Source organism: Diceros bicornis, chromosome 9 (assembly GCF_020826845.1).
Source record: "Diceros bicornis minor isolate mBicDic1 chromosome 9, mDicBic1.mat.cur, whole genome shotgun sequence".
Lineage (NCBI taxonomy): Eukaryota > Metazoa > Chordata > Mammalia > Perissodactyla > Rhinocerotidae > Diceros > Diceros bicornis.
The window spans coordinates 6,572,360-6,600,066 of NC_080748.1; positions in this window are offsets into that span (position 1 = coordinate 6,572,360).

The window sequence follows — 27,707 nt, forward strand, 5'->3', positions numbered from 1 at the left end:
CATTCATGCACAAGTAATTTTGTTACATCATGTACATTTTTTTGACTCATCAACTGCCTGAGTTGGAGCTGATCCTATTTGAGATTTGTGGCTAGAATACATTGATTTCTTTCCACATATTTGGGTAATTTACAGTATTTGGGTACTTTCTTGTACCTTAGGAAGTAGAAATGAAGGGCACACTTTATTCTTTGTGGCTTATGTCCTATGTGCAGTATTCTTAATCCCTATCCCTGATCTTTACAATGCTCTCTCAAATATATGCCAAGAAATGTAACCAAAGACCTTTATGGTTTAGGAGTTTCATTCCTTCCATTATGTCATACTAGAACCTATAATCATGAAATATCTTTTAAATCACTAACTTCTGAATTAAGAATTTACTGTCAAGTTGAAATCTAAGTTCCACTCACATAAAGCAAACATTCTTGTGACTGTCACTTGGTTTTTATTTCTAATATTTGTTTCTAACCTTTGAATTATAGCCTTAGGCTTGTTAAATAATATACATACATAAATATATAATATAATTAATATGGGCTTCAATTTCTTGAAAGCATTTAAAGACATAGGAAGCTGTGGAATGGTTCCATGGACTGTTCCGGTCATTACTTTCAATCAAGCTTGTTGGCCTTGGTCTTTTTACACCATGTATTGAGGCTAAGGATTCAGACTTGAACTTCCCTGATCACAAAATTGTGTAGATGGTTTACTTCTCATCACTTTCATCCAAATATGATATGATACATTGGAAAATTTTATAATCATTTTATCACTCTGCATGTAGATGCAGCCAGGCATTTTTAGACCACTTTCTTTTTTTTCTTATGGTAGATGTTGACTCTTCTTTGTTATTCCAAGGGTGTGAATAGGTCAATAGAATCCTATGCACAAAGCTGCCTTCTTACCTTCAAATATTCTTCAAAACCTGTCTTCATCTTTAGAGCAAATCAAATATAGTGGAAATTCTTGATTACCCAAAGCACTAGTGTTTTTATTAGACTTTTTATCCTCTCAAAATGGAAAAGTAGAAATTGTTAGAGAGGAAACAGTCATCCATTCATTCCTCACATATTCATTTTATGTTAACTCTGGGGCAGTGCTGTGCACAGCTTTGAGGAAATAAGGATGAATAAAATATCGTTCCTGCCTTTCAGGATCTTAATGTCTAATGGAGAGAAAGACATCTCGCTAATTAATGGGTGTGATAAGGACTCAAGACAGGTAGAAAAAAAGGGGAGGTGAAAACAAAGGTTAGGACTAAAGTTCAAATGATGTGTACAAATTATGTCAACGTAAGTTGTGATTTACATGTATGTCTTGACAACTTAGATTATATTAGGTAAAGGCTACAGAAACTGTTATTTGGTAATGAATGTAGGCATTGGCTCATTTCAGAAAACATTTGGGAAATTATATACATGAATACTTTTAATAGTATAAGGATAAAGTTAATAGTGGGCAGCCCCTGTGTGCCAGATACTTGTTATGTGTTTTACGGGTATATCGTGTTTGATCCTAGAAATCAAATCACTTGTCAGGAAAATAGAACATTGTGGCTCATGGAAACGATATGGGATCAGACATTCTAAACTAATCTAATCTAATAGATCTAATAGGTCTAATCTAATCAATCATGTGACCATATACAAGTTACCTAAACTACTCCAAGTCTCCATTTTTTTCCATGGGGAGAACATTGATGACTTATTCTGAGAGTAGTTCTGAGAAATTTAATTAATTCAATTAGTACAGTGTGTTATTATTATTTTTAACATATGGGAAAAACCCTGATTTAGATAGTTTATATAACTTTCCAAATACCATAGGCAACGTTAGTGGCAGAGCTGAGATTCAACCCAATTCTGCGGACTCCAAAGCCTGAGTTCTTTCTATATGTATTGGACGTATTTTAACAATAGTCCTTAACACATTTATGATATAAATATATATCATATAAATCTTAAAAAGTTCCAACCTCAACCGCTGTGACATCTGGAAATAAAAGTTGATTGCACTTCCTCATTTTAGAGGAACCTCATTTTATAACTTTATTTGTGTGTACTTCTCATGTGTCTAATAAGTTTAGCTTTAATTAAATGACATAATTTTATGTGATGTTAAAAGTTGTCATGTCTAAATCATCCCCATTAGCTGCTATCAGATTGGATTTAGAAAACTTTATGTTACAAGTGAGATGCATAAACACTGACCTACTCAGACATAGAGTTCCCTTTCCTACCAGCTGCATAAGTGATGTTGTCTTTAGTTTAATTAGTTTTGGAACAATTTGGAGAATGTGATATTACCGCTGAATAGTGAAACTACTATTTAAGTAATGCTGACTCAGCAAAAACAAAGCAAAAAAAGTCTCTCTGTTGTTCTCTTTGCTATCTCTCTGTTGTCTCTTTGCATGTTAATAAGAGAAAACTTTAGCAACCATGAGGGGTGTGCTTCATGCTGCAAAATTTACAAAATTGCATTCCTGCCACATGTGCCTCAATTTCCTTGGAATTCTATTCTTTCATTCTAATGTGCAACCTCATAGTACCAAACCAAGGCATTACAGCCACCAAGAATTTCTGATAAGCTTTGGGGAAGGAAATTAGAATTCTATTTTATCACATGCCACCACAACCTTCTTCCATAGTGGAAGGTGTAGATTACTTTTCGTTCTTTTTTGTTTTCTTGTGACAGCTCAATCCATGAATACTCCAAGGGAGGGTGAATATAATTCAAAGATCCATTAAAAGAATAAATAAACAAATAAAATTCCGTGTTACATTTTTTCAGATGGCAGTGGACAGGAACTTCTCCCAACCACATGTAGAGTGAAGGATTCTAGCTCACATACAGGATGTATTTAGAAATGCACACCATGGCCTCCTCTTTGCCTGTCATTCATATTGCTGAAGCAGAAGGACCATCATGATTGAACAGTGCTATCTAAGGTTACTGAATCCCCATCAACCCCAGGAGCTGTATCCCCTCACTTTTCATCTCAGTTCGTTTTCTGATTTCAATTTCACTGATTTCTGGTCTTATCTTTATTATTTTCTCCTTTAGGTTTACTTTGATCTTTTTCTGGATTCTTGAAGTAGGAGTTTAGATTAGTTATTGGAAACTTTTTCTCTTTACTAACATAGACATTTACTGTCATAAAGTTTCCTCTTAGCATTGCTTTAGCTATGTCCCACAATTTTTTATTTTTATTTAGTTCATGTATTTTTTATTTCACTTGAGACTTCCTCTGTGACCCATACATTGTTAGAAGTTTGTTGTTTAATTTCCACAGGCTTGAACGTTTTTCTGTTATCTTCCTGTTCTTGATTTCTAGTTTGATTCCATCGTGGTTGTAGAACACACACTGTGTGATGGCAGCTCTTTGAAATCTGTTGTGGTTTGTCTCATGGCCTAGGAAACGGTCCCTCTGGGGTATGTCCTCTGAGTGCTTGTCAAGAAGGAAGCTACCTGCAGTGTTCTCTAAATGTTGATCAGACTCTATTGGTTGACGTGTTGGTGAGTTTCTATAGATCCTTGTTGATTTTTTCTCCAGCTGTTCTATCAGTTTTTGAAAGAGAGATGTTGATGTCTCCAATTTTAATTGTGAGTTTGTATATTTCTCCTTTTTATCAGTGTTTGCTTCACATGTTTCGTAGCTCTTTTGTTTGGTGCATACAAAGTTAGGATAGCTATGACTTGGTGGATTAACCCTTTTCTCATTATGTAATGTCCCTCCCTGTCTCTGTTAATTTGGGTCACGTTTTCAAATCCATCCTGCCAAAACTGTCATTGAATTGGTGTGTTTGAATCATTTACACATAATGTAATTATTGATATGTTATGGCTTAAGCCTGGTATTTTTTGTTTTCTGTTTGTTGCCTCTGTTATTAGCTGCTCTGTTTTTTTGTTTTTTTTTTTGTCGTGTTTTCCTTTCGGTTACCTGAACATTATTTTTGAATTCCACTTCGATTTGTCTATGGTGCTTTTGAGTATATCTCTTTGTATAGCTTTGTTAGTAGCTGCTTTAGGTGTTACATTATATATATATAAAACACAGCTTACTGGTGGTGACGTTTTACCAGTTCAAGTGAAGTGCAGAAACCTTACTTTTCTGTACCTTCCCCCATTTATAGTTCAATTATCATCAATATTTTCTCTCTGTATATTTAGAACCATATTTAGAGAGTGCTATAACTTTTTCTTCAACCCTTAGACATAATTTAGAAACTCAGGAACAGAATGAAAATATACTTGCCCATATTTTTACTCTTTCTCTTGTTTCTTTCCTTCCTCTTGATATTCCAAGATTCCTTCTTTTATTGTATCTTTTCTATTTAGAGAACTTCCTTTAGGCATTTTTTAAAGATGGGTCTGCTGGTGACAAATTCTATTGGTTTTCCTTCATTTGAGAATGTCTCGATTTCTTCCTGAAGGATATTTTCCACTAGATGTATAATTTACATTTGACAGTTCTTCTCTTTCAGCACTTGAAAAATGTGGCGTTACTTCCTTCAGACCTCTGTGATTTCTGAGGAAAAATCTACTGTCATTCAAATTATTTTTTCCTATAAGTAATGTATTATTTCTCTCTTGCTTTTTTCAAGATTTTTATTTGTCTTCAATTTTCAGAAATTTAACTATACTGCGTCTTGAAGTGGGTTTCTTTGAGTTTATCCTTCTCAGAGTGCTCTTGGATTCTTGAATTTATAAGTTTATAATCTTTTGGGAAATTTTGGAAGTTGCAGCCATATTTCATTAAATATTTTTTCAACTTCACTTTTTCCTTTCCTTCCAAGATTCCAATGACAAGAATGTTAGATTTTTTGTTCTAGTCCCATAGGTCCCTGAGGCTCTGTTCATTTTTTTTGGTCTATTTCCTCTCTATTCTTAAGATTGGGTAATTTATTGTATTCTATTTTTCAGCTCATTGATTCTTCCCTCTATCTTCTTCATTCTGCTATTGAGCTCACCCACTGAGTTTTTTACTGCTGTTATTGTATTTTTCAGTTCTACAATTTGTTCTTCTTTATATCTTCTATTTATTTGCTGAAGCTTTCTACTTTTTCACTTGTTTCAAATGTGATTATAACAGCTCATTGAAACATTTTTATTATGGCTACTTTAAAACCTTTGTCAAATTTTAACACCTTTTTCATCTTTGTGTTGCCATCTATTGATTGTTTTTTTTATTCAAGCTGAGATTTTCCTTGTTCTTGGTATGATGAGTGATTTTTTTATTGAAACCAGGACATTTTAAGTACTATGCTATGAGGATCTTAATCTTATTGAAGCCGGTTTTAGCTGGCTTACTCTAACATCCTTCTGTCAGGAAAATAAGTAGTGGGTTGCCTCATTATCACCAGGTTGGGGTAGAAGTCCAGTCCCTTGGCGTCCATTGATACCCAAGGTGGTGAGGGCTCCTTGTTACTGCTGAGAAGTGATGAGAGTTCTGGCTCCCCAATAGGCCCCTGTTTATACCTCCCTGGAAGGATGAGACAGGAGTGCCTCAATGGCGCTCCCCACATGATCTCCACCGATGCCAGAAAGGTGGCCTTATGATCACTGAGTGATAGTGAAAGGTCTGACTCTCCACTAGGCTTCCTATGACATCACCACAGCAGGGAGTGGGTGTGGTGCCTTGTTACTACCAAGTCAGGGTGGAAATTCAGGTTCCCCACAAGGTCACTACTGACACTGCAGTGGGAGGCCTCATTATCATTTGGTAGGGATGAAAGGCCCGGCCCCCTACACTGCCTTCTCTGATACCACCCTAATTGGGGGGTTGAGGTGCCTTATTTCAGCCTGAAGGAAGTGGAAGTCTAGGTTCCTCATTCCATCTTTTCCGGCATGGGTAGAGAGAGGACCACAGGTTTTCTTTGGCTGGAGTAAAGCAGTCTTGTCTAAAAGTTTTCTGTCTTGCTAAGCTGCTCCTTTCCTGACTCTTTGGCTGGAGACAGTGGCCTTTTGTTGGGGCTTATATTTGCACATGTTAGCAATTTGGGGTTGCCAGCTTCTCCAGCTCCAAGTCTAGGATGTATAAGGAAACAACCAAACCAAACCCAAACCAAAACCAAATGCCAAGAATTCATTGCCATGTCATTCCTTTGGTCCTACAGTCCCTAGCCAGCGTGACTTGTCCACCTTTCAGAGGCTTCTTTTGTTTGTTTTATATATAATATATAGGGCTTTTAGTTATACTTATCAGGAGGAACAAGGAAAATATTTCTATTCCATATCTCTGGAAGTGGAAGTCTGAGCTCCTTGGTTTATTTATTTATTTACTTATTTATTTTTTGTGAGAAAGATCAGCCCTGAGCTAATATCCATGCTAATCCTCTTCTTTTTCTGAGAAAGACTGGCTCTGCGCTGACATCTATTGCCAATCCTCCTCCTTTTGTTTTTTCCCCCAAAGCCCCAGTAGATAGTTGTATGTCGTAGTTGCACATCCTTCTAGTTGCTGTATGTGGGATGCAGCCTCAGCATGGCAGGAGAAGCGGGGCGTCCGTGCGTGCCCAGGATCGGAACCCGGGCCGCCAGTAGCGGAACGTGCGCACTTAACCGCTAAGCCACGGGGCAGGCCCCTCGTTGGTTTTTAATCATTGGGAACAGTTCTTTGATGAATAGTGAGTTCTGTAATGCTGTGACACATAGAACACCGTGCCAGATAAGGCAACATTGGTACGGCAACATTCTGAGTGTACTGCACACCTCAGTGATCTGCCTCAAACACTGATGCAGCAATCAGACAGGGCCTGTGTAGTCAGAATATCACTTTATACCAAGACCATGATGGGGGCTTTCACTTACTTTATTGTAACAACAACACTTATTTAATCAGAATAAAATAATTGAACATTACATTATGAGAAATATTTTATGTGTTATTGGGACATTTAAGTATAATTATATACATCATACTAAATATAATAAACACTAGATTCTGATATTAACTGCTAATTCAACCTCACAAGGAGTTGGTGAAATCCTTAAGACAACTGTCTCTGTTCTAATTCCAATGTGTTTTTATCTTCTTTCATTGTCCTGGCTCTATTAAATGTGTGTTCCATATGATTCCTGTCCATTGTATGCTAGCAATAAATAGTAATGATTATGATGATATTACTAGTAATAGTAGAGTTGTAGTAGCTAAAACCAATATAGTTCTTTCTACATAAATTAAGTCATTTAATACTCACAACAACTCAATAGTTAGTTACTTTTATTATTCTCCTAATACAGATGAGGAATTAATGAACAGGGAGATTCAGTAACTTGCCCAAGTTCCCTCAGTTAGTAAGTGGCACAGCTGGGGTTTGAGACTAAGGGAGATGTGGTCACTCTACTGCTTCAGGGAGTTTAGTGAAAATTGCAGAGAACTCTTACTAATTCTTTCAGTTGCAATTACTCCAAGTTCAAGCTTGAAGTACAATCTTTACCACTACCTGTATTTCTAAAGTGATTTTGATTTTTCAAAATGTCTGCCACTAATTATCCTAAAAATGGCGTCTCTGTTTGGGTGATGTTTGTAGGGAGACACTCCTCCCGACATGGGTTTCTCATACTCATATATGTCTTGAATGTATCCCAAGAGTGCAGGTCCCTGACTGCTCTTTTCCTGGGCCATTTCTCAGGGTTTTGCTTGCATTGAGAACAATCTTGAGGGATTAGATACCATCTCCCTTCAAAAAAAAGAGGAGGCTTACTTCTGTTAACTATAAGAGCAGTGACTCTCCAAAACTTAGGGTTTCTCTTCTCTAATGCAACCCATAGTAGGAGTAGGTGTCATCAGTCTCTCCATGTTCTTGTGGGACTTGGGGCTTGGGTGATTGATACAACTATGCTAACACTCTGGCTACTGCTTTTTCTGTGAGTAATAACATTTTTTGTCTCTGATCCAGGAGATGTGTGTCTTATGGAGCATCAGTGAAACTGTGGTGGGCTAACTAGTTAGCTTGCAGGTAGGGTAAAATCCTGGACCCTTCAGTGATGCGGGACAACTCTTGCTTCCTAATCCAAGTGCTCTGGGAGTCAGCCCACATTTAGATGACTGGAAGTTAAACTCTACTTCTTTATGCAAGAAGAGTAAGTCAAAAATGGAGCCCAGGCAGAAAATAATGTCTTCATCATTCAGAAGCATGAGCTTTCTGATTCTCCCTGTGTAACATTATTGGACATTCTCCCTCATTATAGCAGTTTACCATTTCACCAGTGCATCATTCCATGCCCACAGCTACATAGACTACATTGATCAATTGGTATTTGTTATCTTATAATATCACCATCTGGGGAAAAATTCTAGCAGATGTAGGCTGACATGTGCTTTTTGGGCCAAGTGAAAAAATAAAGGCAAATTGGAGAAATGTGATGAAAATAAAAGACTTTATGTTTTAAAGAAGTTTCAGGAAGTGATTACAAATGAGGTGAAATAAAAGTGGAACGTATTCATTTGAAAGCCACTACTTTACACATAATGAAGGCAATGTTTACTTTTATTTGATTTAAATTTGTATTTTGCCTCCCAAGTCTGAACTTTCTAGGTACTCATCTAAGATGATGGATTCTTCACCTGCATGTGACCCAGCCCTAACTAAGCTCACCTAAGTTAGTGTCTCCTTACACTACATTTAAAATTAAATAACAGACATAATGGCAATAATAAGAAACAAGTGTATAGTCTGTCTCCAAACCGTGATGCAAGGCTTATGCAAAACACTTAGCTGATATTTTGTGGAGAAGGACTAGTAACAGTAGCCATGAAAGTGGTAGAGGGTTTATTGTCTGAAAAGAGGCAACTGGAAGAAATACGCACTGGAGAAGTAATCTAATGACACCCTGGAGTAAGGCTTGGAAATGCTGGGAAATATTAGCAAATTAGCAACAAATATTCCTCTCCTGCTGTTGTGTCTTCCAGTAACCACACCAACAGACACACACATCGACACACACACACAATTTTCACACGTACTAAAAGGTTTAAAGAAGAAACTATCTTCTAACAACTTAAACCCAAGCTGTGTGTCCTTCCAGCAACCCAAAGTAGTGATGAAAACGTGCATGAGGGTCAAAGACTTCTAGTTTCAAGTTTCCCCTTGGTTTCCTCCTTATCTGAGAGAGATTTGCTACAGCAAGCAGAGCACTGTGGAGAAAGAGATGTATCTTAGCAGTTCAGCATTCGACTTGCTCCTCCCTTCTGTTCTTTCTTCCTCCTGGCCATCCCATTTTCTAAACACACTTGCCCACGCTGGTTTTTTTTCCCCCATAGTTTGCTAAATATGACTTTTAAATATCCTCTTTTATTTAATTTTCTTTCTTTTTTTCTGCAGTGTTTGTCTTTGTTTGCCTGATTTTCTGGGCAGTAGGCCCAGTCTGGTTTATATTTCTTTTTGTGTCTATTTTCAAAACGATTCCTTCCTTTATAATTGATATTCTCATTCATTTATTTTCTCATCAGAGGACTGAGTGATGTGTAAAAGGGACCTCCCAGCTGATCCTTCAAGGTGAATGTTTCCTTCTGTGTCTTTAAAAATATTCTTTTATGATGTTAGAAGACGGAGCTTAATGCCTTCCTTACACATTTTGCTGCTGAGTAAAATGACATTTGTTTTGATCAATGCTCATTTCATTTCTATCCAATTCAGTGAATTGGATAGAAATTGTGCACGTGTCTCTGTGCTTGCATGCCTGAGTGTAGTGTAGCTGCTAAGGAGAATGCTCTGTTTGTGCTGGTGTGTTTGTGTGTCTGTGGGTTTGTGTGACTGAGCGCAATGTGGTGTAGATGCATGGAAGAATGCTCCACTGCGCTTTGGCATGTTTATTTTGGAATGTCATTTCCAATCAAATCTAACATTTATAACTGGCCTCCCTTCATGGCTTTCTGGGTTACAGTTTAAATGTCCAAGAATAAACATGTCAGCTCTAAATGGAAGATTATGGCAGCAACCAAGACAGATTGCAATCTCATCAGCTGCTTAAAAATTAAAATTTCCTTCTGTGGTTAGAATTGTTTACAGCTATGTCTATGGGCTGTGAAGAAAGCAGATATTTAGTGGACTGAATGGGATATAGGCTCTAAGATGTTAAAAATACGTAAGCTATCTTGTCTGTCTGTAGCAGATAGCCACAGAAAATACCAAGTTGAGGCAGAAAGCTTTTAAAGAAATTTCTACTGAACCACAATAATCTAGTGATTCTAGAATCAAAGAAGATTAAATTTTGCAGTAGAATATGTATGGCCCAGAGTCATATATTCATGTGCAAGTGCATAAGCATTCAAGATGTCCAGTTGCAAAGAGAAGTGTAACCTAAGTTTCATTTTATATTTGAAAGTAGAGTATTTTTCACAAATTACTATACTCAACTTACTGACACATTCTCTGGATTTATCAAATAAAATAGCACAGTATCAGGAGTAATTTCCCAGTGTCTTCAGTAGGTATGAACTTAATACATGTTTAATATTTAAGAAGCCAGCAGAAGCTATCAACTTTCCAAATGAAGGGGTGTCCCACTGAGATGGGCTAATAGTGTTGAATGAATGCAAGGAGATATTACTTCACTGATGATGGTGTATTGTGATTCTATCAGAGGCTTCCCTTATGAAACATTACTCACCATGGTGCTTTCCTTGGATTCTTACCCTTTGCTCTACCCAATTGAAGGAGTCTGAGAAAAGATATTTCACAAAAAATTCAAATGAACTTTTTATCATAAAATGCTAGCTTTATTGCTATCATAAGTTTGGGCTTTATCAGTGAAATTGAACAATTTTCTGGATCTTCTCACAAACAAATAATAAGGTAAAAATTTATTCCTTTAAAAATCAAACTGTGGCGTTGGGCGTAGTGATGGTGACCGGAGCAGTGCATAGTATATTCACAAATGTTTCATCATGTTCCCATCCTTTAATCTGAGAGACCAGCAGACCAGCAGTTGTTGACCCAGAAAGGTGGATCAATGCTCATGTCCATAGCCTGTATTAGTTTCCTTATCTTTGCAAGTTGGGTCCTATTAGATTTCAAATCCAGAGCAAAGGCACGTGAAGGAGTTACTAGGTATTGCTTAACTCTGCTTTTGCTCATAAACAGGCAGTAGGGATGGAGTTGCAGTAAGATTGATGTGCACAGCTCAAATAAGGAAGAGGACACAACTCATGGCAATTACAAGAAGTCAATAACTTTCTTCAAGGAGCGCTTAGCTTGTTACAAGATCGTTTAAAAAATGTTGCTTCCATGTATAAAGTCTGAATTGTCCTTAGATGAATAGCAGGAAATTATGTCTATCTCTTTTTAGTATAATGCCTGTGTTCATCCAAACAAAATGAAGTAAAGCATTGAAGTTTTATCTGTATAATTTAAGTCCCTAACTTATCTTTATCTGAATATTACAAGAGAAAAATCTTGGTAGATGTGAACAGGACCTAAATTATCTGCAGAATTGATCTAATTCTATTTTATTGTTTTATTTTTACATAACCTACAGGAAATGACTTTTAACAAAATTGTAAAACAGAGAACACATTATTATTTAATACAGATTAAAACATTGACAGTAAAAACTGCATCAAATTTGGCTGACAGACATATTGATAGAATTTAATTGTCCTCCATCTTAATCCCAACTGTCACCAATTAGACATAGTTAGTGTTACTCTCCCTATAAAATTTGGACTGTGATTTCTATTTCTATTTCTTTATAGCGCTAAAATTTTAGAGTTTATTGCTGCGTTGTCTTTAAATTTAAGTATCAGTAATGTATTTAAGGATAATTGTTACTGTTTTTTCTGTGGCAGTAACAATTATGCATACACTAATCCTTTTCATCCCACACTTACTGTAAATTCGCCAATGGTTATCTAATGATATATATCTGACAATCTCCTGGTTTTGGTAAATTTCACACATACTGACATTACTTTGAGAAAACTGATTTGTATCCCCACTCCGCTCCCAGGAGAATGTTTTACTATCTCAATAATGTCCAGCAGATGGTATCAAGACATGGGTCAGCTGATGAGCACATGTGGGATTATAAAGAAAATTTGCCTGAAACAACTCAAATTCACAAATAAGCCATGCCATCCATGGTATTTTGTTTATCAGGAATCTTAATAAACACTTCCATCATGATTCTCCTCAAAGCAGTCTTGGCATGGCTTGGATTTCTCCATCCTTGTGGTCTTTGTAACGCTGCAAGCACACACTAATGGAGCAGCGGATTACTGGGGAACTGAGCCATTTGGCAATTCTGTGTACTATGCCCAGAACCTGGATGGATAGCTAGCAGAACCATTAATGTTGAATATCAGATCAGCTGCCTTTCCAGTATCTGTAACAGAGGAAATTTCTCCTTTGACTGCTTTGAAGCCTTTCTTAACCTTAAACAGCACTGAAAGAAAGTTCTAGACATTAGGGAGTTAGGAAGAGGATTGTTGGATCCCTGGTGTTTCCTAGCAGTGCATGAAGATCACTGTGTTCCCTTTATTAGTATCTAACCCTTACTGATTGCTTACTTTGAGTGCCAGGTACATTGCAAGGTGCTCTATATTCAAAGTAGAAAGCACAAGGAGTAGTGGTCCTTTCCCCTCAGAGGAAAATGGGTGGAGCTCTTAGTATGGAAACTACTAAATCTGAGCACATCTGACACAGGATTTCTTCACTAATAGCAGGAGAGAAGTAGTTTAGTCCCATTGACTTGGTCCCTTCAGGCTGCTATAACAAAATATCACTGACTGCGTAGCTTATAAACAACAGAAATTTGTTTCTCACAGTTCTGGAAGCTGGGAAGTCCAAGATCAAGGTACCAACAAGGTACCAACATGATCTAATCACGTTCTGATGAGAGCTCTCTTCCTGGTTCATAGCCGGCACCTTCTCTCCATGTCCTCACATAGTGGAAGGGTCAAGGGATCTCTCTGATGCACTAATCCCATTCAGGAAGCCTCCACTCTCATGACCTATGCCCCTCCCAAAGGCCTCATCTCCTAATAACATCATCTTCAGGCATTAGGATTTCCACATATGATTTTGGTGGGGGGTGGAGGGACACAAACATTCAAGCCATAGCAATCCTGTATGCCTACCTAAGACCAAGACTCATTCAAGGGCATAAGAAATGGTATGGAATTTATTTGCAGTTATTGAGAGAGAATTTTGTTTTCTACCAAAGCAAATATTTTATTTTTCTAAATGTCTGTGCTGCAAACTCTCTCTCGTATTTTTTTCATTTCATTTGCCAAAACCCTAATGTCTGCACTCCATCAGAGACTAAGGAAAAACAGCATGAGGATCAACCTGTCCCTGGGAGCTGGCCTAAATGATAACAAAAGAATGGTTTCCAGGGAGTATATAACTAATCATGAAACCTGAACAAATTCTATTTATTATAGAGCCAAGATATTGATATACTGCCTACATCCAGATCAAAATTAGAGAAAATATCATTAAATCATTACAACTACAAAAAAGTAGCATAAAACTTGAGGCAACATATGGAAAATGCTGTTACACAACCCTTAGTAACTGTATTGAATCTTCTCTTTCTTTCTAATTTAACCCCAATGACCACTAATTACTATGCTCTACCCCCCAAAACTCCATTAGAGCCTTCCACCTATCTCCCATCCCTTTACTCTCTGCAGATACCCTTACCTATTTTACTGAGATAAAGTTATACACAACAGATGTGAAACAGTTCAAGGCCCTCCCTTCCTTATTACAACTCTCCCTGCTTGGCAAACCTTCTCTTCTCTTTAGTCTCTATGTTTTTGTCCCAAATCATTCTCTACTCAGGGCCCTTGATCCCAAATTCTTTTTTTCCATCATTGTGTATCTGAAATTTATTCCTTCTTTACTAATTTCTTTTCCTCAACCTATACATATGGTCAACTAGCCTATCCTTAGAGAAACTCTTCCTTGGTCCTGAATCACTCTCTAATTACGATCCCTCTCTTTTCTTTCTCATCCAATGCCATTCATTGATTTAACAGAGGTTTATTGAACATCTATTATGTGCTAGGCACCATACTAAACTTTTTATTCTATAATAAAAATAATTTATTCTTTCTTAGATTAAAAAAGCACATATGTTGTAGGTTAGGACAGTATAGAAATGAATAAAGAATAAAATAAAAATGACAAATACTCTACTTACATACTAAACACTAGTAATACTTAATATATAGCCAACCACTTATATATAGCTACATATTGATAATTATATACTTTAGAGATAGACATAAAATAATACAAAATATGACATAATGTAGATACTATTCTCTTTTTTAAAGTTTATATTATCAGATGTTTCTCATACTCTTGATTAGTCTTTGAAAGCACAATTTGTGAGAGTTGCACAGTGTTCCATGTGACCTGAATCTGATCATCAAACATTCATACTGTTATTCCATTCTGTAAAGTTGGTCTGGAATGTGACTACCCAGCTAAGATTGTTTCGTAGTCCACCTTCATTAAGGTAGGACTATGTGACTGGTTCTTATTAATAGTGGTATGTGTTACTTCTGGGCCAAAGTAGCTAAGAACTAGGCATTTCTTCTCCAAGCTCTATGACTTCCCTCATCTTTTGATTAGATATCAATGATCAGGGTCACTTTAGAAGCCATATGTTGAAGATTGGCAGAGTCTTTATCAAACTAGGGTCATTAATGACTTCAGAGAGTTGAGCACCATCTTACCTATCCCCACTGCCAGCTAAATTTTACTTAGTGAGAAATAAAATTTTATGGGATTAAGCCATTAAGATATGGCGTTTATCTGTTACATTAATTAATGTTACTTTAACTAATACAGAAACTTGCACCTTAAAGTGGATGCCACCATAATGAAAATCTTAAAATATGTGACATTGCTTTAGAGACTAGGCAGGAGAAAGTAGAAAATGTAATATTGAAAGTTGGGAAGGTGGAGGCCCAAGTTACAGAGTGACAAACCACTTGGTTAAACTGTCTCCAAGAATAAGTTGAAGGACAATCAATTTGCCTGTAACTCTAACAGTCTTCTGTTGAAAAGTAGAATTTGGTAGGATATGTTGGTTGAATGCAGACTGTGTTAGTTTCCTAATGCTGCCACAAACGGGGCACTTAAAACAATGGAAATTTGTTCTCTCACCGTTCTGAAGCTTAGAAGTCCAAAATCAAGGGGTTGGCAGAGTCACGCTCCCTCTGAAGGCTCTAGGGAAGAATCCTTCTGTGCCTCTTCCCAGCTTCTAGTTTTGTCAGCACTCCTATATTTCTTGGTTTGTAGCTGTGTCACTCCAATTTCTGTCTGCATCTTCACATGACCATCTTTCTTTCGTGTATGTGTCTCTTTCCCTAAATCTCTCTCTCCTCATAAGGAAACCAGTCATCAGATTTAGGGCCACTGTAATTCAGTATGACTCATCTTAACTGGATGAAATCTGCAAAGACCCTAATTCCAAATAAGGTCACATTCACAGGTACCAGAAGTTAGGACTTCAACATATATTTTAGGGGCGCAAAATTTAACCCACAAAATGGACATTGAAAAATTATAGGCAATCAGGTAAAAATATGCTTGTTTGTAGGCAAAAATGAAAGGGAATAGAAATAGTCCAGATGTTTGCGGTTCTGCATGTTGGAAAAGGTAGGGTTTTGCTCCGTTGGGTCATTTAGAAAGCCAGGCTGACCTGATACTTTAAACATGTGACTTCAAAGGACCGGGGTGAGGAGAATAGATTCTATAAGTAGGAATACAGATACACGCTGATAATTTTTGGCCAGAGAGGTGGGCCATGACAAAGATGGTTAGCTGTCCGCAAGAGATCGTGCTTCCCTTCCATAATGTAAACCTATTGCTGAGAAGTAACTGCATCTTGGTGGGAATGGAAGGGATGTATTTTACTTCCATCTGGTTAACAAGTGGTTATGCCTTCTCCATTCTCTCTTTCTTTCTCCGTCTTCTGACTAGATGTCCATATTCAATACAACTTTGGGTTCCACATCTTGAATAGAGTAGAGCCTCTGTCAGCCTGGATTCCTTAATAATTAGATGGAGAAATCCAATCTCCAATGGAAAACTTGCATTTTGTTAAGCCACTGAGATTTCAGAGTTTATCTGTTATGGCAACAGAAAGTTTTACCTTAACCAATATATAAGATGTTCCTTAATTTATGTGAAATATCCTCAGAGGTTAAGCATTTTAGATGTTTTCAGGTTTCCACTATTAAAATAAATATTGATGTTTTATATTTATCCCTGCTTATGTCTTTAGAATACTTTCCTAAATGTGAAATTTTGGGATTACGAGAGGGTATCAATATCTGTTGCCTTCCAGAAACAGTATTTTAGTTTACAGTTATTTCTGTCATACTATATGATAGTACCATATTTTAATACCATTGTCAACATACTTTACAAAAATTTTCCAAATTACAGAAGAAAGAAGTTGTATCTTGATTAAACTTTTAAAGCGCAGCCTGTTTGTGCTGTCATCTCTTTGTCACCTTCCAGTCACTTCTAAACCTGTGACAATCTAACTCCCACCCCATTAAGCAAATGAAAATACACTTGTTGATAGTCTCTAATGACTTCCTAGTTATCAAATCAAATGGACATATTTAATTCCTTGTCTTATTTTAACTCTTTGTAGCACTTCAAAAGAATTGAACAGAGACATTTTCTTCCTAGTTACTCTCTTCTTTCTTGGCTTCTGGTTTTGTCATTTTATTATTATTCAGTATTTGCATCCAGTCCTTCTCAATTTCTTTTCTGGCTTTTCCTTCTTTGCCTAGTCCTGCAGTTTGGAGTTGCTCAATGTTCAGTCCTTGTCCCTTGCCCTCATATTTTCTACCTCCACCCATGCTCCCAACCTGTCTCTTGTATGCCAATGGGCTTTCATATCTATGTGGGAGCCTGACCGCTCATAGACCCCGGATCAGGCTGCTCAGGATATTCCCCACCAGGATGTCCCATAGAAACTTCAAACTAAATAGAACTGAATTCATTATTTCTTCCTCCTCCAAACCTATGCTTTCTTCTTTATTTCCTATACAAGTTGGTTGCTCCACTATTCACTCATTCTCCTAGACTGGTAGAGATTCAATCCTCTTAAATATTCACATTCAAGTTCTGTTGAATTACCAATATTCTTCATCCACATTCTGTGACCCAAGTTTAGGTAGTCATCACTTACAGTATAAACTTCCTTTTGGGTTTCCCTCTTTTTCCCATGTTGTCCCATTACCCCATTCTCTAATTAGCCCCATAATGATCCTTCTAAAACGTAGCATGATAATGTCATTGCCCATCTTAATAAAGTTCTGTTTTCCCCCATTAGCATACAGGATAAAGCCCAATCTCCCTAGCTACGGCAAGGTTTTTCTGGATTTATAACTTCATCCCCACAATCCACAGCATCCACAGTCCAGGAATATAAAGTTACTGTTTTCCCTGTTCAGATGATGTTTCATGGTATTACACTTTTGCATATGTTTTTTTCCTTTGGATGGAAGTCTATTCTTTTATTATTATTATTATTATTTTTACTCTACTTTGTAAACTTGTAGTTATTCAATGAAACTCTCTTGTCAATTGTACTGCCAAGTCTTCCTTGACACAACACTCTCCTCTGTATTACTTCTCTACCTGTGCATACCTATATCACACTGTATTTTTTTAAAAATCTGCTTGTTGTTTTGTCTCTCCCACTAGACTCTGAGAAAAGACCTTGTATCCAAAGAACATAGCACAGTTCTGGCATGTAGTCAGCACACTCTACATGTTTGTTGAAGTAACAAAAGCTCAAGTCAAGATAAATTAAAAGATCAATATGCTGATTCATAGAACATCAGTTCCATTATAGGTCTCATAAATTTTTGTGAATATAAGTTTTTTTCCCAATTCCTAGACCAGAATAATTCATTAGGAAATATATGTGTAAAGAGAAAGTAGAACCAGTTCAGTTAATTTTACTGTCATTTAATCAATGTAATCTCTCCATGTCAGGCACTGTGGGAGGAAAAGTGAATATAATAATGAGCTTCACACAGTCAATCAAAATGGCAGCATTTATGGGGAAACTGAGTCACAGAGAGGTTTAATTAACTTGCCTAAATCACCCATCTGGTAAGTGATTGAGCCAGGATTAGGACTCAAGTGGTCAAATTCTAGAGCTTTGCTCTTAACAGCTGCACAACACTGCCATAGTATGAAAAAAAGATGGTGGGAATTGTATTTAGAAGGCTGTCTGTCACAAAAGTCTGAAGTAGAATCTGAAATTGGAAATGAGACAGCAGCTGGGAAAGGGAAGCTGGTCTGAGAGAGATCTTTGAGGCATGATTGAGAGGAGATGGTGACTAATATTGAGGAGGTGTGGTAGCCAACTCCTGACATGGCTCCCAGTGATCCCCACCTCCTGGCATTCGCACCCCTGTGCTATCCCCTCCCCTTGGTTGTGGGCTGGACCTATTGACTTGCTTTTAACAATAGAGTAGGGAAAAGTGATGGATGTCAATTCTGAGATTAGGTCACAAAAGGCTGTGCCTTCTATCTTGCTGGTACTCTCTCCCTTGCTCTTCACCAGTACTTGATCTAGTGGAGAAGGTCCCTGGTGTGGGGCTAAGGAAGACTTCAGGCCACCAGCCTGCAAGTGTTGGAATTCTGCCTACAATCACTGAGACAGCTTGGAAGCTGATTCTGTCTCAGTTGAACACTGAGATGACTGTGGCCCTGGCTGACACCTTGATCACAGCCCTCCGAGAAACCCTGAGCAGAGGACCCAGCTAAGCCGTGCCCAGACTCCCAACCACACAAACCATGAAGTGAGAAATACGTGTTGTTTTGGCTACTAACTTGTTACACAGCAACAGATAACTAATACAAGGAGTAAGGAAATGACAAACATTCTATGCTAACATTTCTGAATTTTAACCTTTGAAATTTATGACTGTTAATGAAGGAAATTCGTAGTGATAATATATGGATACCTCTTAATATAGGTGTGTTAAAATATCATATTTTAACTTATGGCATATTTAATATGCCGACAATATTTTTCTTAAATATGTTTATTCACTCCTGGTATATTTATATGAAAATTATAAATGCATATCTAAATGGTCAAGAAATGATGTAAATTTTGATTAATCATAAAATAATTAGAACACATGGTTAAATTAAACCTCAATTATTTAGTAGGTAGCTATAAGTAATCAAAGCAATGTCCCTTGACCTTACCTTGTATTAACATTTCCTGTGTAATAAAAGTGCCCTAAATTCCTTGAAAATATACACAGCACTGATTCTTCCAGTGAAAATTTGTTATAATTTTACATACACAACAACACAGCAAATGCCTGCAGTTCTCAGTATGCTGATCAATTGTGTCTCTATGTGACTTAATTTAAGTAGCTGTCTTGTTTAATTCATTATCTTAATACTTTCACCCCCCTCTCTATATTTTAAATTACCTCCAGGATGAAATAGAATGCTCTAATTCTAAGGATAGAAAAATATTAGTTCTGAGCAATTTTTCAGTCACAGATCAATAATTTTGATAGCTGGTGTTGTGTTTGTCTCCTCTAGCAGGGTGAATACAGACATTCTGGTAGCTCAGAGAGGATCACTGAAGGACTGAACACCACTCACAGGACAAAGACAGGCATCATTGAAAAGAGCAAGTATCACAGCACGGTGTACTGTGAGCTGTGGCTGCATGATGAAGTTTGGTTTCCCGACAGGCATAAATCACATCCACAGATTAAACTCATTTTCTATGGCCTAAAGGAGCTTTTCTAGATTCAGTCATTAAATTTTCAGTTTAATCATTTTCATATGTGGAAAAAATGATGTTTTTCTACAGAGATGTAATGGTTATCCCCACTATGGCAAAACTCACTGCGTTATATTGCTGAGGCTTAATAGAGATTTAGGTTTCATGTGGGGAATATACTGAAGATAAAATTTAATGGTGCATTGAGCCACAAAGGTGGGTTGTCATCGTAAGTCATACGAAAGAGCTGTAAGTGATGAGACTTGCTATCTTCTCACTGAAAGAAAAATATGAAAAACCAAATTTAAAATAATGCCTTGTACCATAAATTTTTATTTCTGTGTACTTTTGCTTGTCACCAAGTATCACAGAAGATCATTTCATTCATTGTGAGTAGTGTAAGTCTGTATTTAATGCTGAAAAATGGAAACAATCAAATAGTGTCCTATCAACCTGAGATTTAAAAAGATGCTTTTTACCTCTTTGTACTTCACAACACAAATTAAGCAGATGGATTTAAATGGTTTAGTGGGTTTTCCCTAAGATTTGATCCTCAGAATGAATCTCCAGACATTCTATATGTCCCTGTAGAAATGTATTTTTCCCTCCTCATTTTGGCCCCCCATATGAACTAGCTTTTCTATGCCGTCCCTTTTGCTCTGTAACTTTTGTGTCCATGCCCTCCAGCAGTAATGTCCGGTCCTACATTTTATTGCCTCAGTTGCCTTCCAGGCAATTGTTTAGAACAGGGCTATCAAACAGAACTTTCTGTGACGGTGAAAATGTTCCACATCTGTGCTGCCTGATATGTTGGCCACTAGTCACATGTGGCTGCTTGTCACAAAATGTGATGAGTGCACGTGAGGAACTAAGTTTTAGATTGCATTAAATTTTAATTAGTTAAAATTTAAGTAGTCATATGTGGCTACTGTATTAGGTAGTGCAGTCTAGATAATCAAGTGATAATACGTGCTTATTTTAAGTGTATTGTTCCTCTCCGTATAAACTTCGTTGTGTTCCCTTAGCATTGTATTTATTTCATTTCATTTTATTGAGTGCTTGTTATGTGCCAAGCATGACGCACTGTTCATCAGTGCATTTACTTTCTTATTTCTGTTATTTGTATTTATTTCTGAACTCTAATTGGCTACTGAGCCTTGTAGGAAACTATCTGTGCCCTCAGAGGGACCTGAGGATGCCTGTCTTGGAACTTTCTCATGAAACACTGAGATTCTCTCAGCACTGTGCCCTCGGCAGCCGGGGTGTTTTGCTGCGACCTACCTCTTTCACAAGCTCTGGGTGCTGAGTCAATAGAACTGTACATCTGATTCAATGGAAAATATGTGAATAAAAGAAACTTTCTGTCTCTCTCTTTTTTTGTCTTTTTCCAAAATTTTCTTTGAGGTTTTGCATTAAAGAAGCTAAATTTTTTTCTAATGGAAGAAGAACCTCATATTTAATGTCTATGGCATTTTCATAGATTCTCTGAAAACCAAATCTCAAATTCCTAAATACAAAAAGACACTGTTGAAAGCTCTATACTTGAAAGTATTCAGGTATTATAAAAAGAACTATATAAATTTTTCAGAGCATTTCTGCCTGATTGGATTAAGATCAAATTTATTAAAATATGTCTGACCCAATTAAGTAAATTGTGATATAATGTAAAGTACAAAACACCGACCAACGATAATAATTTCTATCAACATTTCACATCTGCAGTTAACTTGAAGCAGATGCTATAAGGCACAGACCATTGTTTTATATTTGCATGTGACAACGTGTTTTGATGTTTGCTTTTTAATTGTAACAACATGTAATGCAGCTTTCTAAAAGTGCATGTGTGGTAAGTGTCAAAGCCTGAGTGAAAATTTTATTTCCAAAACGCTTCGTAGCATTTACAGCGATCCTATCTTTTTCCGTATCCTTGACAGGAATCAGCAAATTGGGATTGCTGAGAATGGAGTTACAGATCTCATACCATAGTCAACGGACCCACACACGTTTTGCTTGTGCTGTTTCCTATAGACTGGATGATGAATCAAGATTGCCCATTTATTTCTGCACAGAAATAACTTCTCTATAATTCACGGGAGGTGGCCAGTGGCAGTCTAGCCTTCCAGTGATGATCCCGTGATTGACAGATGAGGAGATGAGCCTCGATAAAAGCTAGAAAACTCTCACCATTAGAGAGCAAGGAGGAGAATTGGGAGAAGCCCTAACTTTTCTTTTTTTGGTCTGAAAGTGACTATGCGTGGAGGCAGAAGAGAAAAAAGCTTTTAGAAAGATCTTCTATTAAGAAAAGTACTTATTTTCATTAAAATGTACCTGAATCAAATTGAATAAAATAGAATGACTTTCTTTAGATAGAATTGAATGAGAGGCATATTAAGGAGCATGAAAACAAAAACGTTTTATTAACATATTTTTTAAAGTTTATTAAAGTAAATATTTGCACAGAGACCGTAATTCAAGAGCAGAAATGGAAATAGAATAAAGGAAACACATGGACATCAGATCTGGTGCCTTGAGGCCCCACCTATTTCTAGACTTTCTACAAACATTTGGGGGTAATATGCTCAAGTGTGCTAGAGTGTGGATGGCCCTTTCCCATACCATCCTGTGCTCCCATCCTCCCTCTTTGCTTCCTGTCTTTCTTCCTTCATCCCTATGAAGCCCTTACCACGCAGTTACTTGTTAGGTGCTGTGAGGGTCCATATTCTTCTCCTACCCACTCTTCCATTTGGGCCAGCAGGGGCTTGTGGGGAGACCAATACCAGGCTTCCAGGAGCCTTGCATGGATCCACAGTAGGAGACCTGACCACAGCATTTGGCAGAGAAGAGACAGAGAACTGAAGACAAAAAAGGCACAAAATCAGAGTTAAGACTCAAACATATAGTCCAAATCCAAAAGTTCTGGGTGGATGGTTGAAACCAGTTCCCAAGAAAGAGATTCCAAGTAGGAACAGAAGGTCAGCAGAAGACAGTGGTTCAGAGAGGGCATAAGGAGCTAGAAGTAGATGATACATCCCAAGGGTATGTTTTCCTTCTGTACGGTCTCTGCAAACCGGTAAGGGCGTCTGAGCCAGTTTGGAAAGTAGGAGGAGACCAACGTATGTAATAAATGATTTCTATCTCAAGGAGCTTTGGCTCCTTGGTGTAGAAATATATTGCTTGTTGCTAAGGAGAAATCATCACATGTTAAAAAGGTAATGACTAGATGAGATCTAGTTGAGGTAGAAATGACCGTTGAGCCATGGAACACACTTTCTTTACAGAGCGTGACCACCATTACTTTACACTTATGTGTTGTTTCTTATATTTCTCACAGAAGTAACTCCTGCATCATTTATTGAATTGCTATGTGGTTGATCTGCTTATAGTGTTTTCAAAGCACAAATCACAGTATTGGATGGTGCTATGGTCTGGTTCTTCTAGCCCTCTTAACAGAGGAGTCTGGCTGACTCGGCTACGGTCCATTCATGTGTGCTGGTTTCTGCCATGAATGCAACTGAAACACACACACATGCATGCATGCACGCACGCACACACACACACACACAGACTGTGGCCCAGTTGTAGAGACCTAACCATCAGCTTGTCAAATAGACTGATTCCAAATTCTGAAATATGCCTCAGGAATGTAGAAAAGGAGTCTTCATCACCACAGGGAGCTCATTAACAACATGGAGGAGAGAGTCTTCTGGTATAAATTATGCCTTTTATAAGAATTCTCCAGGTTATTTTTATACCATGCAACAATTAGGAACTTGTTGGTGGATAAAGATCAAACTGGAGAAGGAGAATATACCTGTTTTGCATGTGGAAAATTAAAACTACCAACTCCTACCAAATATATGTGTGCTTCTTATGTAAACACAGATTTTATATATGTGAGTGTGTGTGTGTATACGTGTTATATCATATATCATATATTTTGGGCTTTTTTTCTCTAGCAATAATATATAGAGAATGATGTCAAAGAGAATTTTCTGTTTTTTCTGTCCGTGTTTTCAATTGAAATATATTTTTTAACAAGCTTAAAATGCAATAGCACGTGTGGTGGATTAACATGGATTCTTCCTGAGTTCCTCAATTTAGGATCCAGGTTTTGACGTTGTTCTGCTAACTACATTAGTTTCTAACTATTGAGGATGAAGGCCTCTTTGAAAATCTTATTAAAGATGTGGACTCTTGTCTTAGAAAAATGTATATAAACATACTTGAAAAATTGGTTTACTTGGATTTGCAAACCTGGATCTCATCCACAGAACCATCTAGCTTAGGTCTGTGCTTCTCAGTGTGGTCCCCAGACTAGCAGCATCAGCATCACCTGGGAGTTTGTTTAAAGGCAGAATCTTGGGCCCACCCCAGACCCACTCAATCAGAAACTCTGCAGGTGGGCCTGGAAATCTATGTTTTAACAAGATGATACAGATGTATCCTAAAGCTTGAGGACTGTTGTCGTAGGAAATATTGGAGTTAATAATGCAGCAGTTTCCTCTTCTTAACCTAGCCAGGGCTCCTAGAAAGCATAACTTCTTGCCTCTCCTAGGGCTATAATCTCAGAAAGAGAACACATGTTTTTGGGTGGATTGAAAGAAAGTTACCCCTTCCTTTTGACATCATTGTAGCTTACGGGGAATCAACTTTTGCTCCATATAGAATGATGATCGGGCTTAATATTCCTCAACCATTTCATGTTGCGAGCACCTAGCATAGTGCTCTCAACATGAGCACTTAAATATATTTAACCAATTTGACCACCATGTAGATATGTGCACATGTATCCTTAAACTCAATCTAATGAAGCAGAAAACTATACAAAAAGGACAGTTTCAGTTTGAAATGTGTGGAGATACATAGAAAACATTAGAAAAATACTTGAAATACAATCTATATAATGACAAATATCCTATGAGTTATTTAGTCTTGATGTATGGGAGCATTTTGAAAGTTTTGACTGTTGGTTTCCAAGGAAGCACTTTCGACAGAGTGAGAAAAGCACAGGAATTAGAACCTGAAGAGCTTAGCTTGAGCCAGCTCTGTGGCTTACAGTAGTTGTGCAAACGTGAACAAGTTGCTTAACTTCCTTGAGCCTCAGTTTTCTTACTGTAAAATGGAGCTAATATTATCTAACTCATAGGAATATTAGGAGAACCAAGCTTAATATATTGTCTAACACATGGTATATATTGTTTAATAAATATGTTTTCTTCCTCCTTCCCCATCCAGAGCATTTTTCTTCCCCCCTTCCCCACTCCCCTGCCCTTAGCCCAATATTATCAGTTCCATTTAAATGAGGAGTTAGTCAGCATTAACTTTCCAATATGGCTATCAAATCAGCTTGGTATAATACAATATTTGGAGGATATTTCTATTAGTATATCTTTAAAACAAAATAAATGTCGAATATCTGCTGTATTCCTTTTCTAGATTAAAACAATCCCCCTAAAGAAGTAGAGGTCTCAACTTTTTGCATCTTGATCTTACTGGAAGGAACATAAAAGAGTTCAAAAGACAGAATCTCTTTATGTCTCTAGAGACTCTGTGTTTCCCTCATTTCCTGGAAGAACCAGGAGTCACTCATGATTGGACATCATCTTTCACTTGGAGTTGAAACTTTAGATCACTTAAGGATTTTGCTTCTATGAGACCCCTTTAGGAAAATAGCACTTTGATGGGAAAGAGAGAGGATATCTGGGTGACTTCTAGAATGCTTTCAACACATGTCTCTGAAAGCTGAGGATAATGGACCCTGTTTTCTTTGGGAAAGGTTTTGTCATTTAGCTACTTAATATATGTTCCACAGGAACCATCATCATTGGCCACCACTGGGAGCTAGTTAGAAATGCAGAATCTCAGGCCTATCCTCTGACCTTCAAAACCAGAATCTGCACTTTGTATTCATGTTACATGATTGTATTCGTGTTAAAATTGGAGAAGCACTGATCTGGCATTTGCTTTTGACACTGGGTGAGCTCACTGTAACTGTTTGCCTGCTTGTGATAAGTAATGGGGATTTTCCTGGGCCATTTGAATGAGTCCTCCTTTTCTGTTTGTTTGTTTTTTGGTTTTTGGTTTTTGGTGAGGAAGATTGGCCCTGAGCTAGTATCTGTTGCCAATATTCCTCTTTTTGCTTGAGGAAGATTGTCCCTGAGCTAACATCTGTGCCAATCGTCCTCTATTTTGTATATGGGACACTGCCATAGCATGGCTTGATGAGCTCTGTATAGGTCCACGGCAAGGATCCAAACCTGTGAATCCCGGGCTGCTGAACCAGAGCACGCAAACTTAACCACAACATACCGGGACCAGCCCCAATGAGCTCTCCTTTTAATGGAAAGAGGGAAAAATCAAATATTACTGAGTACTTCTTATAGTCTCCCAATGGAGCCAAAATTTGAACTCAGCTCTGACTAAGCTCTTTTCATTAAACCATATTACCTAAAGGATATAAAGAGTCAAGAGTTGAGAACTCAAAAACCTGGAAGACATGACCCTATGCAAGAGTGTGAAGCAGGGAGTTGCTTTATGGTGTTCCTGCATCACTTACTTATATATCCTCTTTTCCATCCTATAAGCATATGCTTATTATCCTTATGTTTCATTCTTATCTAAGAATTCCCTAAACGCCGACAGTAGCATATCTACTAATGGAGTTGTCTTACCTAGAGATTTTTATTATAGTCTTTTTTTAATGAGGCCTCCAAAGTCTTAAGACCCAAAGGAATGAAAGTATAACTGTGACATTCTAGGCATCATAATGGATTGAGCTTTGGGGATAAGGACCCCTGTCTTGAAGTCTTTAAAACACACTAGGAAGGTGTCTGTTGATTTGTAATGTCTGTTTAAAACCCAAGAATTGTATTCTGTGTCAGAGATGTAGGGGAAGACTGCCATCTCCGTGACACTTGGAGTCTATTTTCTTCTTGGGTATACCATCTTGTAAGCTTTCCACAGCAGAAAGCTAGAGTGTACCCAAGTTTGTAATGTAGCTGGTGCCCCCTGCTGGAATAGGGTTGCTTGAATTTCCATCTTTTGGGGCGTCTTTGCCAGCAGCCCTGTTAAGATACAGCCGTGCCAACATAGCCTACGGGTATCTGGGTAAGTCATTTAATTAACCTCTCTGCTTCAGTTCTCTGACATGTAAGAGAGGGATAACAATAGCAGCCAATCTTAAATTTCTTGTTGAAAGGTAGAATTAATTAGGGATGACAGTAAAATACTTTATGAAAACTGGGTACTAAATGGTGATAAATGTTTGAACATGCCTCCAGTATTCCTATGGCAGGAAAATGACAATGTGATATGTATTATTATTAAACCTGATGTTGCTAATTTTATCTCATTATTCTCACTACTCTCAAAGTTGAAATGCGTACATACACCTCACACATCCCAGCTGATATTATGTAAGCTAGAGACCATGGCTGAGAGTGTGCTCTAGTGCCTGGGTGTGGTGAAGGAAGTGCTTCCAGTGGAGAGGACAAAACAACTCTAGTCAGTCAGTGCATCTCTGTGTAACAGGGACAATACCTTGGAGATCTCTTCTGATTTGTGCTCCTGTATTGATAAAGGGGTTTCTCCCCACATGACAGTGAAAGCGCCATTAGAGTCCGAAAGAATGAATTCCACTCGAAGAAGGAAGGGAGTGTGAAATTGAAGACGACCTTCCTGACAAAGGAGAAAGAAGAGTCTCCTCTCTTTCTGGCCAAGTAGCTGATGGGAGAAAGAGAAGAGAATGAGTTAGAGTGAAAAGGTCAATGTAGGTCCTCCCTTTTCCTGTCTTAAACTAGAACCCCAGTTGGGAGAGGCGTGAAGTTTGCAGATAGAGGTAAGGCAAAAATCTAGGAACATTCCAGGAGGGTGGCTATAGCTGGGAGGCTGCTTGTCTCCAGGAGAAGCTGTGCTCCCATTTGCATCCAGCAGAATGCACTATCAGCAGAAGTACTGAGGCA